This window comes from Hypanus sabinus, chromosome 10 (assembly GCF_030144855.1).
Source record: "Hypanus sabinus isolate sHypSab1 chromosome 10, sHypSab1.hap1, whole genome shotgun sequence".
Taxonomy (NCBI): Eukaryota; Metazoa; Chordata; class Chondrichthyes; order Myliobatiformes; family Dasyatidae; genus Hypanus; species Hypanus sabinus.
In genome coordinates, this window is record NC_082715.1 from 123,624,952 (window position 1) to 123,639,275 (window position 14,324).

At 40.6% G+C, this 14,324-nt stretch overlaps 1 long non-coding RNA gene across 1 annotated transcript in view; it reads right to left on the minus strand.

The window, feature by feature from the left end:
• Positions 1 to 3,672: 3,672 nt before the first annotated feature.
• The window catches only part of LOC132401071 (uncharacterized), a 67,162-nt gene continuing 56,510 nt past the window's right edge, over positions 3,673 to 14,324 (minus strand). Inside the window, exon 3 of the long non-coding RNA XR_009514470.1 lies at positions 3,673 to 12,047. This is a non-coding gene — a long non-coding RNA (uncharacterized LOC132401071). The remainder of the gene's footprint in view (positions 12,048 to 14,324) is intronic.

A 14,324-nucleotide genomic window follows, 5' to 3' on the forward strand; every position in this document is an offset into this window, starting at 1 on the left:
CTACTGGTGTAGTTGAAAATTGGAGGGAAATTTTCATTCTAAAGATGGTCCAGTGTCCTATTGTCCTGTTGTCCTATTCCATTTACATAGTGTTGGTGCGTGCCCTAGTGGGCAAGGCATCAGACTAGTAACCTGAAGGTCACTGGTTCGAGCCTCAGCTGAGGCAGCGTGTTTGTGTCCTTGAGCAAGGCACTTAACAACACCGGTGCCAAGCTGCATGGGTCCTCGTGCCCTTCCCTTGGACAACATCGGTGGCGTGGAGAGGGGAAGGCCTGCAGCTTGGGCAACTGCTGGTCTCCCATACAACTCTGCCCAGGCCTGCGCCCTGGAAACTCCAGGCACAGATCCATGGTCTCTCGAGACCGACAGATGCCACCACTTATTCCATTGTGCCCAGTCTGTGGCAGACAACCTACAAATACGCAATGGCTCCACCAAATTTGAAAAGACACTTAACTACAAATCATAGCTATATGACACGTAAAAGTGCTGATTATTTTAAATGGCTATTGGAATCAAGTCAAGTCAAGTGAAGCCACTTTTTATTATCATTTCGACCATAACTGCTGGTACAGTACACAATAAAAACAAGACAACGTTATTCAGGACCATGGTGCTACATGAAACAGTACAAAAACTACACTGAACTACATAAAAACAACACAGAGAAAAAACTACACTAGACTACAGATCTATCCAGGACTGCATAAAGTGCACAAAACAGTGCAGGCATTACAATAAATAATAAACAAGACACTAGGCACAGTAGAGGTCAGTAAGTTGGTGTCAGTCCAGGCTCTGGGTATTGAGAAGTCTGATGGCTTGGGGAAGAAACTGTTACACAGTCTGGTCGTGAGAGCCTGAATGCTTCGGAGCCTTTCCTAGGTGGCAGGAGGGAGAAGAGTTTGTATGAGGGGTGTGTGGAGTCCTTTATAATGCTGTTTGCTTTGAGGATGCAGCGTGTAGTGTAAATGTCTGTAATAGCAGGAAAAGAGGCCCCGATGATCTTCTCAGCTGACCTTCTCAGCTGCAGGGTCTTGCGATCCAAGACGGTGCAATTCCAGAACCAGGCAGTGATGCAGCTGCTCAGGATGCTCTCATTACAACCCCTGTAGAATGTGATGAGGATGGAATCTCAAAATAAAGAGTAAAGCTTTTGTTAATAAAGTAACAGTCATTAAAAAGATTCAGGAAGCAAGTTATTTCATAGCAGAACTTATTACCCAGCAAAGAAAAAGTCACACAGTTGGCAAGAACCTAATAGTGCCAGCATGTAAAATTGTAGTGGGAAAAATGCTAGGACAAGATGCAGTACGAGAAATTGAAAATGTTTCACTCTTGAACAGTATGATAAGTCCACGTATTGATGACAAGGCACATGATGCTGAAGAGGTTTTGTGTGATTAGCAGAAAAACAACAGCTATTCTATCCAGATTGATGAGTCAACAGATTTCACCAATGAATGTCATATTGCAGCATAATGGTGACATTTTAAAAAAACTTTTTTTCTGTTGTGAACAGCTACCAGAAGCAAGCAGAAGACCAAGATATATTTAATGTTTTGCCTTCATATCTGGAAACAAAAGGTCTGTCTTGGAGGATCTGTGTTGGCATCTGTACTGATGGTGCCCCATCGATGATTGGCTCCATGAGTGGTTTTGTTTCTCTTGTTAAAGAATATCCTAAGGTTGTCACATCACACTGCTTTCTTCGCAGAGAGCTACTAATACCAAAAACTCTTGGAGATGAAATTAAAAAAACTCTGGATGATGCTACAAAAATGGTTAACTTTATTAAACAAAGACCAGTTCACTCAAAAACATTTTAAAAACTGTGTGAAAACCTGGACAAAGAGCACACCAATCTCTTGTTACATATAGAAATCCAACGGCTTAGCAGAGGAAGAGTTTTTGAGCAGAAAGGTGAATTGCAAAAGTACTTACAAGAAAATAGTAGGCCAGATTTTGCTGTGTGCTTTGAAGACAAAGAATGGCTGTGGAAACTAGCTGACTTAGCAGACATTTTTCATTATCTGAACCAGTTGAACAAGTCTCTGCAAGGCTCTGGAGAAAAGGTTTTGACTTAAAGTGACAAGATTCTTGGATTTAAAAGGAAACTGAATCTTTGGAAAAATCATTTTGCAAGAGGAAATCTTGAAATGTTTCCACAGCTGCTTGGGCTTGAGAGTGAGGAAGGATATCAGAAAGTCTCGAGTCTTATTGAAAACCATCTGGAAGAACTGCACAACAAAACTGAACAGTATTTTTCCTCCCTTTAACAGGAGTGTATGACTGGATGAGGGACACCTTCTCTGAATCTTCCACTCAGCCTGAGAACTTGAATTTGAGAGATGAGGAAGAACTTCATGAGCTGCACTCTGATCGTGCATTCAAGTTGAGATTTATTGACCTGCACTGGACAAGTTCTGGATTTCCGTGAGAGAAGAGTATCCTGCCATTCATAGGAAAGCAATGAACACTTTTCTGCAAGTTTCAACTTGTACCTGTGTGATTAAATCTTGCTTTGTTTAACAAACATGAAGAGAAAGGATAGAAATTGTCTCATTTCAGTTGAAGGTGAAATCTGTTTGTGCTTATCTCAAGTTCTACCCAGAACTGGGTCTTTGTGCAGCAAAAAGCATGCATAGGTTTCACATGCTAGGCCTATATTTGAGCCTGATCATGTCACTTAGTAAGAAAATGTTTTTTCAAAGTCTCGTATAAAATTTTGTCTTAGGCTATATTTTTATTCATATTGCTTTGGCTTATGTTTTAGTAACTTTGCTATTCAACATTGACAATAAATTTTCATGTTGTAAACAGCATTAATTGAAATCAATTTACAACCTTTACTTAAATTAAATCTACCAAGCCTTCCTTTAGAAAATTAAATCCCATTTTGGCTTAAGCCAGTTATTTAACAGAAATTTATTATGTTTGCCTTATGAGTTTTTTTTATAATTTATGAAAGGGAAAGAAAGATTAATTTCAAGAAAGGTAAGCTAAGCTTAACCACCTGTTGTTTTTTCAAGAAAGGTTGGCTAAGAATTCATTCTCTACTCAAAAGAGCATTAACAATTATGTTTGAATTATTATATCTACAACTAGGAGCTGTAGATATAACAATTTTTATGCAGAGGTTTCCTGAGACCTGCAAATGACGTTAAGGGTTCATAAAGGGTAAAAAGGTTGAGAAGGGCTGATCTACCTTATTTGTGCCTCCTGTAATGGTGAATACCTCAATCAGGTCATCTCTCAGACTTCTCCACTTCAATGGAACCAAACCCAACCCATCAAGTTTGCCTCATAACTGAAATTCCGCAACCCAGGTAACATCCCCATGAATCTTCTTTAAAGCCCCACATGCAATCACGTCCTTCCTTATAATGACCAACATTGCATATGGTACACTACTTACGTATATTTGTACCACAGCCTCTCTGCTTTTTATGTTCTGTGTCCCAGCTAATGAAGTTGGGTCCCTGGACCTTCCTAACAACCTTGTCTAACTGTGCTGCTTCCTTCATGGATCTTCAGACATGTGCACCTACACCATCATGTTCCTCATTTCTTCCTGTGATTCTACTATTCATAGTCAAGTCAAAAATTTCAAACTGTCAAAGTTCAAAGTAAATTTATTATTTAAGTACATGGATGTCACCATATACAGCTCTGAGATTCATTTCTTCCAGGCATACTCAATGAATCTATAGAATAATAACCATAACAGAATCAGTGAAAGACCGCCCAACTAGGGTATTCATCCAGAATGCAGAAGACAACAAACTCTGCAAATACCAGAAGAAATGAATAATAATAATAATAATATACATAAGCAATAAGCATTGAGAATATGAGATGAAGAGTCCTTGAATGTGTGTCCATTGGTAGTGGGAACATTTCAATGATGGGCTAAGTGGAGTTATACGTTTTGGTTCAAGAGCTTGATGGTTGAGGTTTGACAAGCTTGTTGTCGTGTGCACAAATACAATGTGGTACAGATGCTATGAAAAAGTTACCTGTGGCAGCAGCAGAGACGAATGGGTATCAACAGCATATAGAGTATAAATAATATAAGACAGTGGGGGGGGGGGGGGAGAGAGAGGGGGAGAGGGAAAAAAGTCGGCATAAAAGATCTCACTGTGAAAAAAAAATAAAGCCTAGACAAGAGATACTGCAGATGCTGGAAATCTTAATCAAAATTGCTGAAGTAACTCAACAAATCAGGCAACCTATGTAGGAGAACTTTCCTCTATAGATGCTGCCTGACCTGTTGAGTTCCTCCAGCATTTTGTGTGTGTCAATTGGATAAATCTGTCTGTATCATTGTTAGTCCCACCAAAATGTAACATCTTATATTTTTCAACATTACATTCCATCTGCCATTTTTCTTACCAACTCACCAAGCTGAGCACTACACTGTGGACAACACCAGTGATTGTTATTTCACCTGTCAACTTATTAATCATGACTCTTGTTTTCATATCTGGATTGTCAGTGTATGGATCCTGGATCAATGAGGAATTGTTAGTTCAAAGTTTTGTTTGTTTATATACTATATTCAACCTTGAGATTCATCTCCTTGCAGGCAACTAGAAAGCAAAGAAACCCTGTAGCCTGCGTCATGTACCCAATAGTGTAGAATCATGTGTAAAGACTTTTAAGGTGAACCAAAGTAGGAGTGTGGATAATAGAGAGGAAGAAAGTTGCAGGTGGCAGAAAGTTAGTAACACATTGGTTATGTGAATACAAACTTTGAAGAAGGAGTTTGTTCCAGAGAAGAGTGAAGTAATGCATTTGGGAAGGCTTGCAAAGTGAAGGAAAGCCCAATACTGAGAAGTACAGATAGATAAAGGCGTCAAGACAGGTAGATAAAGAGATTAAGAAGGCATTTGGGGTACTTGCCTTGATTTACTGAGAGACAGAACATATGAGCTGGAAAATTATTGTGAACCAGTTTAAAATGGTATTTGTACCAGAGCCAGAACACAGATCTAATAACCACATTATTGGAAGTATATGTTGACATTCAAGACTCTGCACAGAAGATCTACAGGAACATCAGTTAGAATGCAAATAACTTGACCTGAGTGGATACAGATGAGATGGATTTGTTTCTTTTGGAATATAAGTTGCCAAAATGAGATTATTCCATCATCTGCAATTAGATGTTAAATTCCATAGCCGAAAGGCCAAGACCTGGGAACAGGGGTTCATGGTCATGGCAGAAGAACTGGAGAGAAGAGAAAGCAAATATGGAAGTCCTGAATCAGGGAGAATGGAGGCAGATTTTTTGTCACATTTTTTAAAAAAAACCTAGATGAACAATTAAAGTTCTGTAGCCTAAAAGACTATTAAGGAGCAGGAGCTGGGAGTGTGATTAATCTCTGTAGTTCCTCTTGAGTTGGCATGAGATGATGGGCCAAATGGTCTAATTGTTTATCATGTACTGTAGATGTTTGAGTGATTGATCTCGACTCTCTGGAATCAGGAACTGAGATGCAAGACTGACATACTGTGTAGCCAGCCCTTTGGGATGGCACCAGATCTCCATTTAAACATATTCATTTCTTCTGATTAAAGAGATAAGAATTTGAGGAGAAAGGAAGGGCTTGATCAAGTCTCGAGATCTGAAGCTACGTGTCCAAATGGAGTTTGCAGCTTCAGCGGCCCTATTTGTATTCCAGTCGCAGCTCCAAAGGTATGTTATGGCTGAAGAAAAATGAATATGATTATTGAACATACAAAATTGTGGGTGGGGTGCATTTCTTTGAAGGGAAAATTAAAGCATGGCAACTCAAGGAGGAGTGAGTTTTTTACTGACGCGGGTGGGCAGAACAAGCCTGAGCAAGCACTATTTTAGAAAAGCTGCTTTTATAACTAACCCACAGACTACTGGAAGGATTCCACTTGCACAGAGCAAAATAAGGTTTTGTTTCATTGAAATAAAGTTGTCCTTGCCAGACTACAGCCCCTCAGAGTCAGCACACGCCTGAGCTGTTGCAGAAAATCCAGAGGCTCAGGATCGACATGAAACTGGACGTCAGACAAATTGCAGAAGATGGAAAGATCTTCCCTCCTCTTAAAGGAGCAGCATCTTAAAGGCTGAAGTTCCAGCCCCCAGCTAGAGAGATGGAGGAGCTGTGAGGTGTAGTGCAGGTGACACAATGTAAATCCAGCTGTGAGCTTTGAGCACAACACCAAAGTTGTCAGCCCACCTCAATGCTGAGGCTCCATCTTCCCTCATAATATGGGAGAAGTTCTCCCCCTCCATCCTTGTGAAAAAACACCCCAGACAACATCAGTTTGTGGGAGGAGTTCTCCCCTTCCATTTTTGTGAAATTATATACCCCAAACAGCATCAGTTTATATATTAAAAACATTATCAGGCCAGTTTTTCTTGTCAGAGCTTGATCTGTGCAAATAGCAACCATGTTTCCTGCGTTTCAACAGTATTCGCATGGCAAAAATGCTTCATTGGCTGCAAAGTGATATCAGACCATTGAGGTTATGAAAAATGCTTTAGAAAAACAATGCATTACTCTCTTATTAATTCATCTGTTGACAGGAGGTAGAGAACAAAAACCTCATTTGTTTTAAGTAGTAGAAAGCAAGATTAATATATTGTTTTCCTAATGCGTGCTGTTGTGAAGTGTGGCTGGTGGGGTGGGGATATGTCTCTAGCAAACGAGGCTCTTTTCTTCCACTAGCCTGCAGGTCACCCTTGTGCAAGGCATAGCTTTTGCTTAGCCCCCCCAATCAAGGCCACATAAAGCTACGGTAGCATGTGGTGGATGACCTTATGAGCAGCTGGTGCACATCACAAGTCCTGATTGTGTGACCATGGATGCCTGGAAGAATATTGAAAATGGTTGGGTTCACCCATCTTGTGAAGACACTGCCCAGAAGAAGTCAATGGCAAACCATTTCTGTAGAAGAATTTGTCAAGAATAATCACAGTCAAAGGCCTTGATTGACCACATCATATGGCACCATATAACCATATAACAATTGCAGCACAGAAACAGGCCATCTTGGCCCTTCTAGACAGTGCCAACGCTTACACTCACCTAGTCCCACTGGCCCGCACTCAGCCTATAACCCTCCATTCCTTTCCTGACCATATACCTATCCAATTTTACTTTAAATGATAATACCAAACCTGCCTCTACCACTTCTACTGGAAGCTCATTCCACACAGCTACCACTCTCTGAGTAAAGAAATTCCCTCTCGTGTAACCCTTAAACTTTTGCCCTCTAACTCTCAAATCATATCCTCTTGTTTGAATCTCCCCTACTCTCAATGGAAAAAGCCTATCCATGTCAACTCGATCTATCCTCCTCATTATTTTAAATACCTCTATCAAGTCCCCCTCAACCTTCCACGCTCCAAAGAATAAAGACACGGCGCATACTGACAATGATGATGTGAAGATTCATCAATAATCGAGTAGCTGAAGATTTTAGTTAAGTGGCAGCATTTCCACAAGAAATTTCAAAGATTTGTGAATGCAGTTCAGTCCATCAAAAAACGTGGCCTCCCCTTCATTGACGCTGTCCATACTTCCCACTGCCTTGGTAAAGAGGCTAACACAATAAAGACCCTTCCTGCACAGGTCATTCTTGCTTCTCCCCTCCCCTGTTGGGTAGAAGATACAAAAGCGTGATAGTACATACTACTAGAGTCAAAGACAGCTTCTACCCTGCTGTTATCAAACACCTGAGCAGACCACTTGTGTGTTAAAGATGAACTCTTGCTCTTCCAATTTACCCCATTGTGGCTCTTGCATTTTTTTAAACTTTCTCTGTAGTGCAATACCATATTATGTATTCTGTTTTATTTTTACCAACCTAATGTACTTATGTATGGAACAGTTTGTTTGGAAGCCATGCAAATAAAGCTTGTCATTGTATCTCAGTATATGTTGTGATGGACAAGATGAGGGAGTGAAACAAGAATGGGGAATAGTGAAGGGGGGGGGGGTGCAATTACCAGAAGTTCAAGAAATTGGTGTTCATACCGTTAGGTTGGAGGCTACCTTGTTTGCCCCCACCTTCTCCTTCGCCATTCCCCATTCCTGTTTCCCTCTCTCTCTCTCTCTCCTTATCTCCTTACCTGCCCATCACCTCCTTCTGGTTCTCCTCCCCCTTCCCTTTCTTCCATGGTCTTCTGTCCTCTCTTATCAGATTCCCCCTTCTCCAGCCCTTCATCTCTTTCACCAATCAACTTCCCAACTCTTTACTTCACCCCCTCCCCCTCTCCCGGTTTCATCTATCACCTGCCACCTTGTTCTTCCACCCCTCCCCTGACCTTCTTAGTCTGCCTTCTTCCTCCTTCCTTTCCAGTCCTGATGAAGGGCATCAGCCTGAAACGTTGACTGTTTATTCATTTCCATAGATGCTGCCCGGCCTGCTGAGTTCCTCCAGCATTTTGCGTGTGTTGCTTTGAATTTCCAGCATCTGCAGATTTTCTTGTGCTTGTAATAGCCTTAGTTTAGCTTCTTGTCATAAGCAGAGCCAGGCTTCGGTTCTCAATGTGTAAAGGGCAAGCTGCAATCAGTTTAAAATTAAAAAGGCAGCTTTGTAAAAAGATGCACTGTCTATATAGTGGGGCCACATACTTTCTGGCCCCACAGCCCCTGGGCTTATTGCTCATGAGAAGCAGTGTAAAACAATGGGTTATTTAATTTGGCTTGTTTCAAACTAACCAATGCTGGTTACGTTACTTAGAACAAAGAAGCTTGCAGACCAGACTGATCTTATGACTTAGCATAAACATACGGTAGCTGTCTTGTTAATAGTCAGCTTCACAACATGTATTGTGGGGACCTGGGATCTCTGTCTTTTAGACCATTTGTTGTTCGAAGGTATCTGGAAAAAAATATCACATGTGAAGTCATCCATGTGGCAGAGAAACAGTATAAATCAAGACAGCATTTGGGCGTTTTAGGAATGACTAAGGAAGATCATGCAGAATGACAGAAAGGTAGAATGAAATTGAAACAATTTGTCTGCCATTGATTGCTGCAATGAACGACTGGTTCATCTGTGGCTCATTGGTGTGCCTTGTTAGCTTATAGGAATTGTACCTATGCTTTGGAAATCCTTTGTAATTTGGAAACCTTTTATAAGATAGAAATCCTCTGTGAGCTTTAACTTGTGATTTAAGAATGCTGTTAGAATTTAAATGTATATCAGTGAAAATAAATGAACGGTGTTTAAACTGCTTTGTTAGCTGGAAGTATCTCCTCTTTCCTCAAATAATGGGTATTGCCAGCTGAGCACGCCTGTGGAGGATAAACTTGGAAGTGAATTAGTCTTTGAAGATTAGATAGTTACAGTATAGCCTCCTTTTAGTGAGTGTACCCTTAGCTATCTATATCAGATAGGGTTTAAGGTCTTTGTTTGGGTTTAGAACTTTGCAGTCAGCTATCCCAATACTGTATATCACAGTTGGCACCTGACGTGGTCACATTATACCAAAAGTATTATTTCTGAAAGAGTTATTATTTAGCAGTAATCCCACTCAGAGCGCACTCGACAAATGCTATGCACTCCACCAAATAGCATAAAATGGCCGACATCCTGGTTTCCAGCAGTTATGCAGGTAAATATCACAGATGTGTTAATAGTATAGCAGAAATAAGGGATAGTACCCTCATTGTTCCTCAGATTGAGCATGATGAATATTTTATTCTTTGAGTTGGAGACCTAGAATAATAAAGAGACAGAACATGGAGCAGGATGCAGATTATACAGACCAAACTCCACTGTACAACCCTGCCATTTGGTACAGGTGCACACAGTTTATAATGCTAAAATCTGATATTATTCAAAGCAATAAACTGGAGGAGCCAACAGGGAAAATTAAAATTACATGGAATTACAAACATGGACATAAGGTACAGTGCCCAGTTTATAAAGTTCCCATATGGATATATTGGATGAAACAAACAATAGCAGTTTTAGTATAAGTTTTAACACCAGCTTGCCCCAGAGTGTCATAAACTAGCACTTCTAATAGGAACACCGGATGCTTACTGTTGGATTTGTACTATAATCAAACCAACAGCCAATACAACTGCACCGGATGAACAAGACATAAATATTCTGAAACAAGACTATCATCAGGATAAAACAATCAGAGCGAAACTGTAACATATTTTGTACAAATATTATGACTACTACCTACAAAAACATCTTAACCACTGTGGTATGGTTGATATTGAACCGACTGAATTAGTGTTGAATCCTGTTCCATGCCAGAAACAGCAGCATATTCCTAACTATAGAGGAAAGAAATCCTTACAGGAAACTGTAGATTTGCTTTAAAAACAAGGTGTTTTGATAAAAGAACCTTCTTAATTTAACTTACCAACATTCAGCACAGCAAAGCCTGATGGACAATGGCAATTGATGACTGACTGCATCATCCTGAATAAACTGTGATGCATTGGGATTGCTGATCATGAGGCTCTACACTTAAACAAAGACCTTAAGCACTATCTGATATAGATAGCCATGAATACCCTCACCCAAGGGAGACTACATTGTAACTACTCAATCTTCAAAAGCTAGCTCATTTCCCTGTTTTTCTCCCAATACCCACTATTCAAGGAGTGGGGCCCCTCACCCTACCATGGAGAAGATACTTCAGCTAACAACGTAGTTTAAATACAGTTCAGCTATTTTACTGTTACATATTGAAGTTCAAGCAACACTCTTAAAATACACTTAAAACCCAGAGGAGATCTATCTTAAACATTTCCAAATTACAAATCATCTCTAAAACATGAAACATTGCCAAAGCACAAAGCACAAAGCATCAAGGATAAAGGATTTTATAGATACAATTCTATAAACTAAAAACGCATATCAACAAATTGCAGACAAAATGTCATCTGTCACAGAAAGCAAAGGTGGAGGAGTGGATTCTAGTTTATCTGTGTTTCTTTAATGTTTCCTCTTGATGTTCCTAACATTCCTGATAAGCCTGAACAGCGGTCTAGATTTATACCTTTTTTCCCTCACTTGACTGACTTCTCAAGCATATGTATTTCCTCAGATCTCCTTCTAACACAAATAGTATAAAAGCATTTTTGGAGACATAATACTGAGTTATCCACTATTAATGTTTTAAATGCTGTGAAGCTAACTTCTCTGAATAGATAAAACCTTTCCAACTAAAAACACATCAATTATTGATACACTAAATTATATTATCCATCTGTTCTGCAAACTTCCTTGAATTAAGCAATGTAAGAGTCAGGTTTTCTGTGTTGAAACAACCCAAATACATTGCCTTATACTCTACTTTTGAGCAATAATTAAGTGGGAGTAGTGAGAGAGAGCATCAGCAAAATACAGAACTTGTTTGCAAAGCTTATAGACAATACTTGCTTTAACTTCGAACTGATTACTGCTTGCCACTTGCATTTTAAGAACTGAAGGCATTTATGACCAGAAATTAAACAAAGTACATACATTAGCCAGAAGTTTACTTACATCCGTTTGTGGTCTCTCAAGTGGCAGCTGCTTATGTTTAGAAAGCAAGCTTAGCAAACATTTTTAACTCAGATCCTTCCTACAGACATCAGCTTTGAGACCAGGACTCCTCCCAAGACACTTCTTTGGAACAGACCATTACTCCTCCAATCAATCCAGTAGCTTACCGATGCTAGAAAAGGCTCTCCTCACTCTGATGCTCAAAGCACTCATTGAATACTTCCCAATAAAGGGGTTTCTGTGTGATTTTATCTTTAGAATATTCACTTCGATAACCTGAGCAGCGCAGGTTTCCCAAATCTCAAAAGAATATCACCATTATAATTTTCCATAAACATGCAACAACAACACATCAGTGTCCACATTAATCCATCTTTCACATCTTCTTCCCCACAACCAGTTCTTGTCACTTCTTTGATGCAGGTTTAATCACCGCCTCTGTCACCATCAATCAGATCAGCAGGTCAGCTGAAGATGGCTCATCTCTTTCACAAGGGTATTCGCATTGCTTGTGATGAGGTGTGTGACTTTACCCAGGTTTCCTGAAAGCAAGTTTTGTAAATAAGTTACAGATTGTGTCTCCTTTTCCCTAAAACCTCACATTTTAGTTGTAGAAAATCATATTCATCAGTTACATGATTTCACAATAAAATAATGTACATAAAATATCTATGCATATATTAATATATATAACATACTCAGAGGGTGCAGCAAAGTTAAGATGGTGATAAATGGCGACTCCCGTGCTTCCATCTTTGGAAACAGCTCTATTTATATCTGTGATATCTCCTTTTTTCCTTTTCAAGGTTCTTTTGAAGACCCTGACCTGGAGTTGAACTCTGACTTTGGTTCTTCGTGGGGATTGGGCCCACTCTCAGGGACTCATGACCACCTGCCTGGAAGACTAGTGTGCCTTCAGGGTGCAAGATTTTCATGGCTCTGGAGATGGGCTGATTCAAGGCCGGCGCCCCTGACTGAGGCGTTACGGGAGAACACGGAACTTCAGGGGGCAGCAGGCTAGCTGCCGTGGACTGTGTGTCCGCAGACCTGAGCCCTGGGGCCGACTCTCTGGGCACAGAGCTTGGTAAAAGCAATGCAACAGACTTTTGATATCATAAATCAGCGAGTTACTTATTATGTCTCCCCTGTCACTGTGAAACGGGGTCACCTCTTTTTCCCTTATTAGGGAGAGAGCGAGCCTGAGGTATGTCAAGTTACCGGGTGAACGAGTAGTCTTTGGGATACTGCAGGTCTGTGTCTCTGTTGATGCTTTGCTGCAGGCTTGAGTACTTGGTGGAGGGTGCCGATGATTTTTTTTTCTGGTGGGGGGTGAGGGTTGTTGTTTTGCTGGGAGGGGGGAGCTGGGGGGAAGTTTGGGGTTCTAACGTTTAGCTGTCATTCGTTCTTTGGGGCACTCTGCTTTTGTGGAAGTTTGTGAAGAAAAAGAATTTCAGGATGTATATGGTATACATTTCTCTGACATTAAATGTACCTATTGAACCTAAAAAATGAAACACTTACAAGAATGTTGTGAAATTCTGTCTGTACCTTTAATTCTAGGCTCCCAGAGGGAAAAAAATGACAAAAAGTAGGGATTGGTCATGCCCCTCCCATGGCAGTGAACTCCCAGTGTGAGATGCTTTAACTTAGCTATTTATTTACTTGTTGATTTATTTAGGGATACAGTACCGAGTAAGCCCTTGCAACCCTTTGAGGTACGGCACCCCAGCATTTCCCTATTCAACCCTAGCCTAATGACAGGACAATTTACATTGACCAATCAACCTACCAACCGGTACATCTTTTGGACTGTGGGAGGAAGCCAGAGCACCCAGAGGAAACTCACACATTCCACAGGCAGATACGCAGACTCCTTACAGATGGTATCAGAAGTGAACTCTGACCTCCAAAGGCCCGAACTGTAATAGCGTCATGCTGTTACGTCACTGTGGCGGTATTTAATACCACTCATACCATCCGTGTGTTTTAAAATGCAAAGGTGCAAACCATGATAGGATAATGCCATCATTAGTAATGAACAACTCAGTTACAAAGTACATTATATAAAATCTTGAAGAAATGTGTGTGTGTGTGTTTGTGTGTGTGTGTGTGCGTGTGTGTGTGTGTGTGTTTGTGTGTGTGTGTGTTTGTGTGTGTGTGTGCGTGTGTTTGTGTGTGTGTGCGTGTGTGTGTATGTTTGTGTGTGTGTGCGTGTGTGTGTGTGTGTATGTTACCCATGTTAAGAAAATAATATGCAACATTCAAATTGGTAAGTAAGATTAATAAGCACAAGAAATTCTGTAGGTGCTGGAAATCCAAAGCAACACACACAAAATGGTGGAGGAACTCATCAGGTCAGGCAGCATCTATGGAAATGAATAAACAGTTGATATTTCAGGCTGAGATTCTTCTTCAGGACTGGAAAGGAAGAGAGAAGATGCCAGAAAAAAGGTGGGGGGTGGGAAGGGAAGGAGGATAGCTAGAAGGTGATAGGTGAAGCTAGGTGGGTGGGAAAGGAGAAGGGCTGGACAGACAGGAAGCTGATAGGAGCGGAGACTGGGTCGTTGTAGAGACGAAAGGAGGAAGAGCACTGGGGGTTAAAGGGCAGATGAGAAGTGGTATGAAGCCAGAATGGGAAATCCAGAAAGAGGGGAGAGGAAGAGCATTTTTTAACAGAAGGAGATATTGATATATATGCCATCAGGTTGGCCTCATCTTGGCACATTAGTCCCATCAGTAAAATTAATGTTTGTCAAACTCACCTTTCCGTGGGATTGTGTTATTAGACCAATTACTTGCAACAGGCCGACCGCCACCAA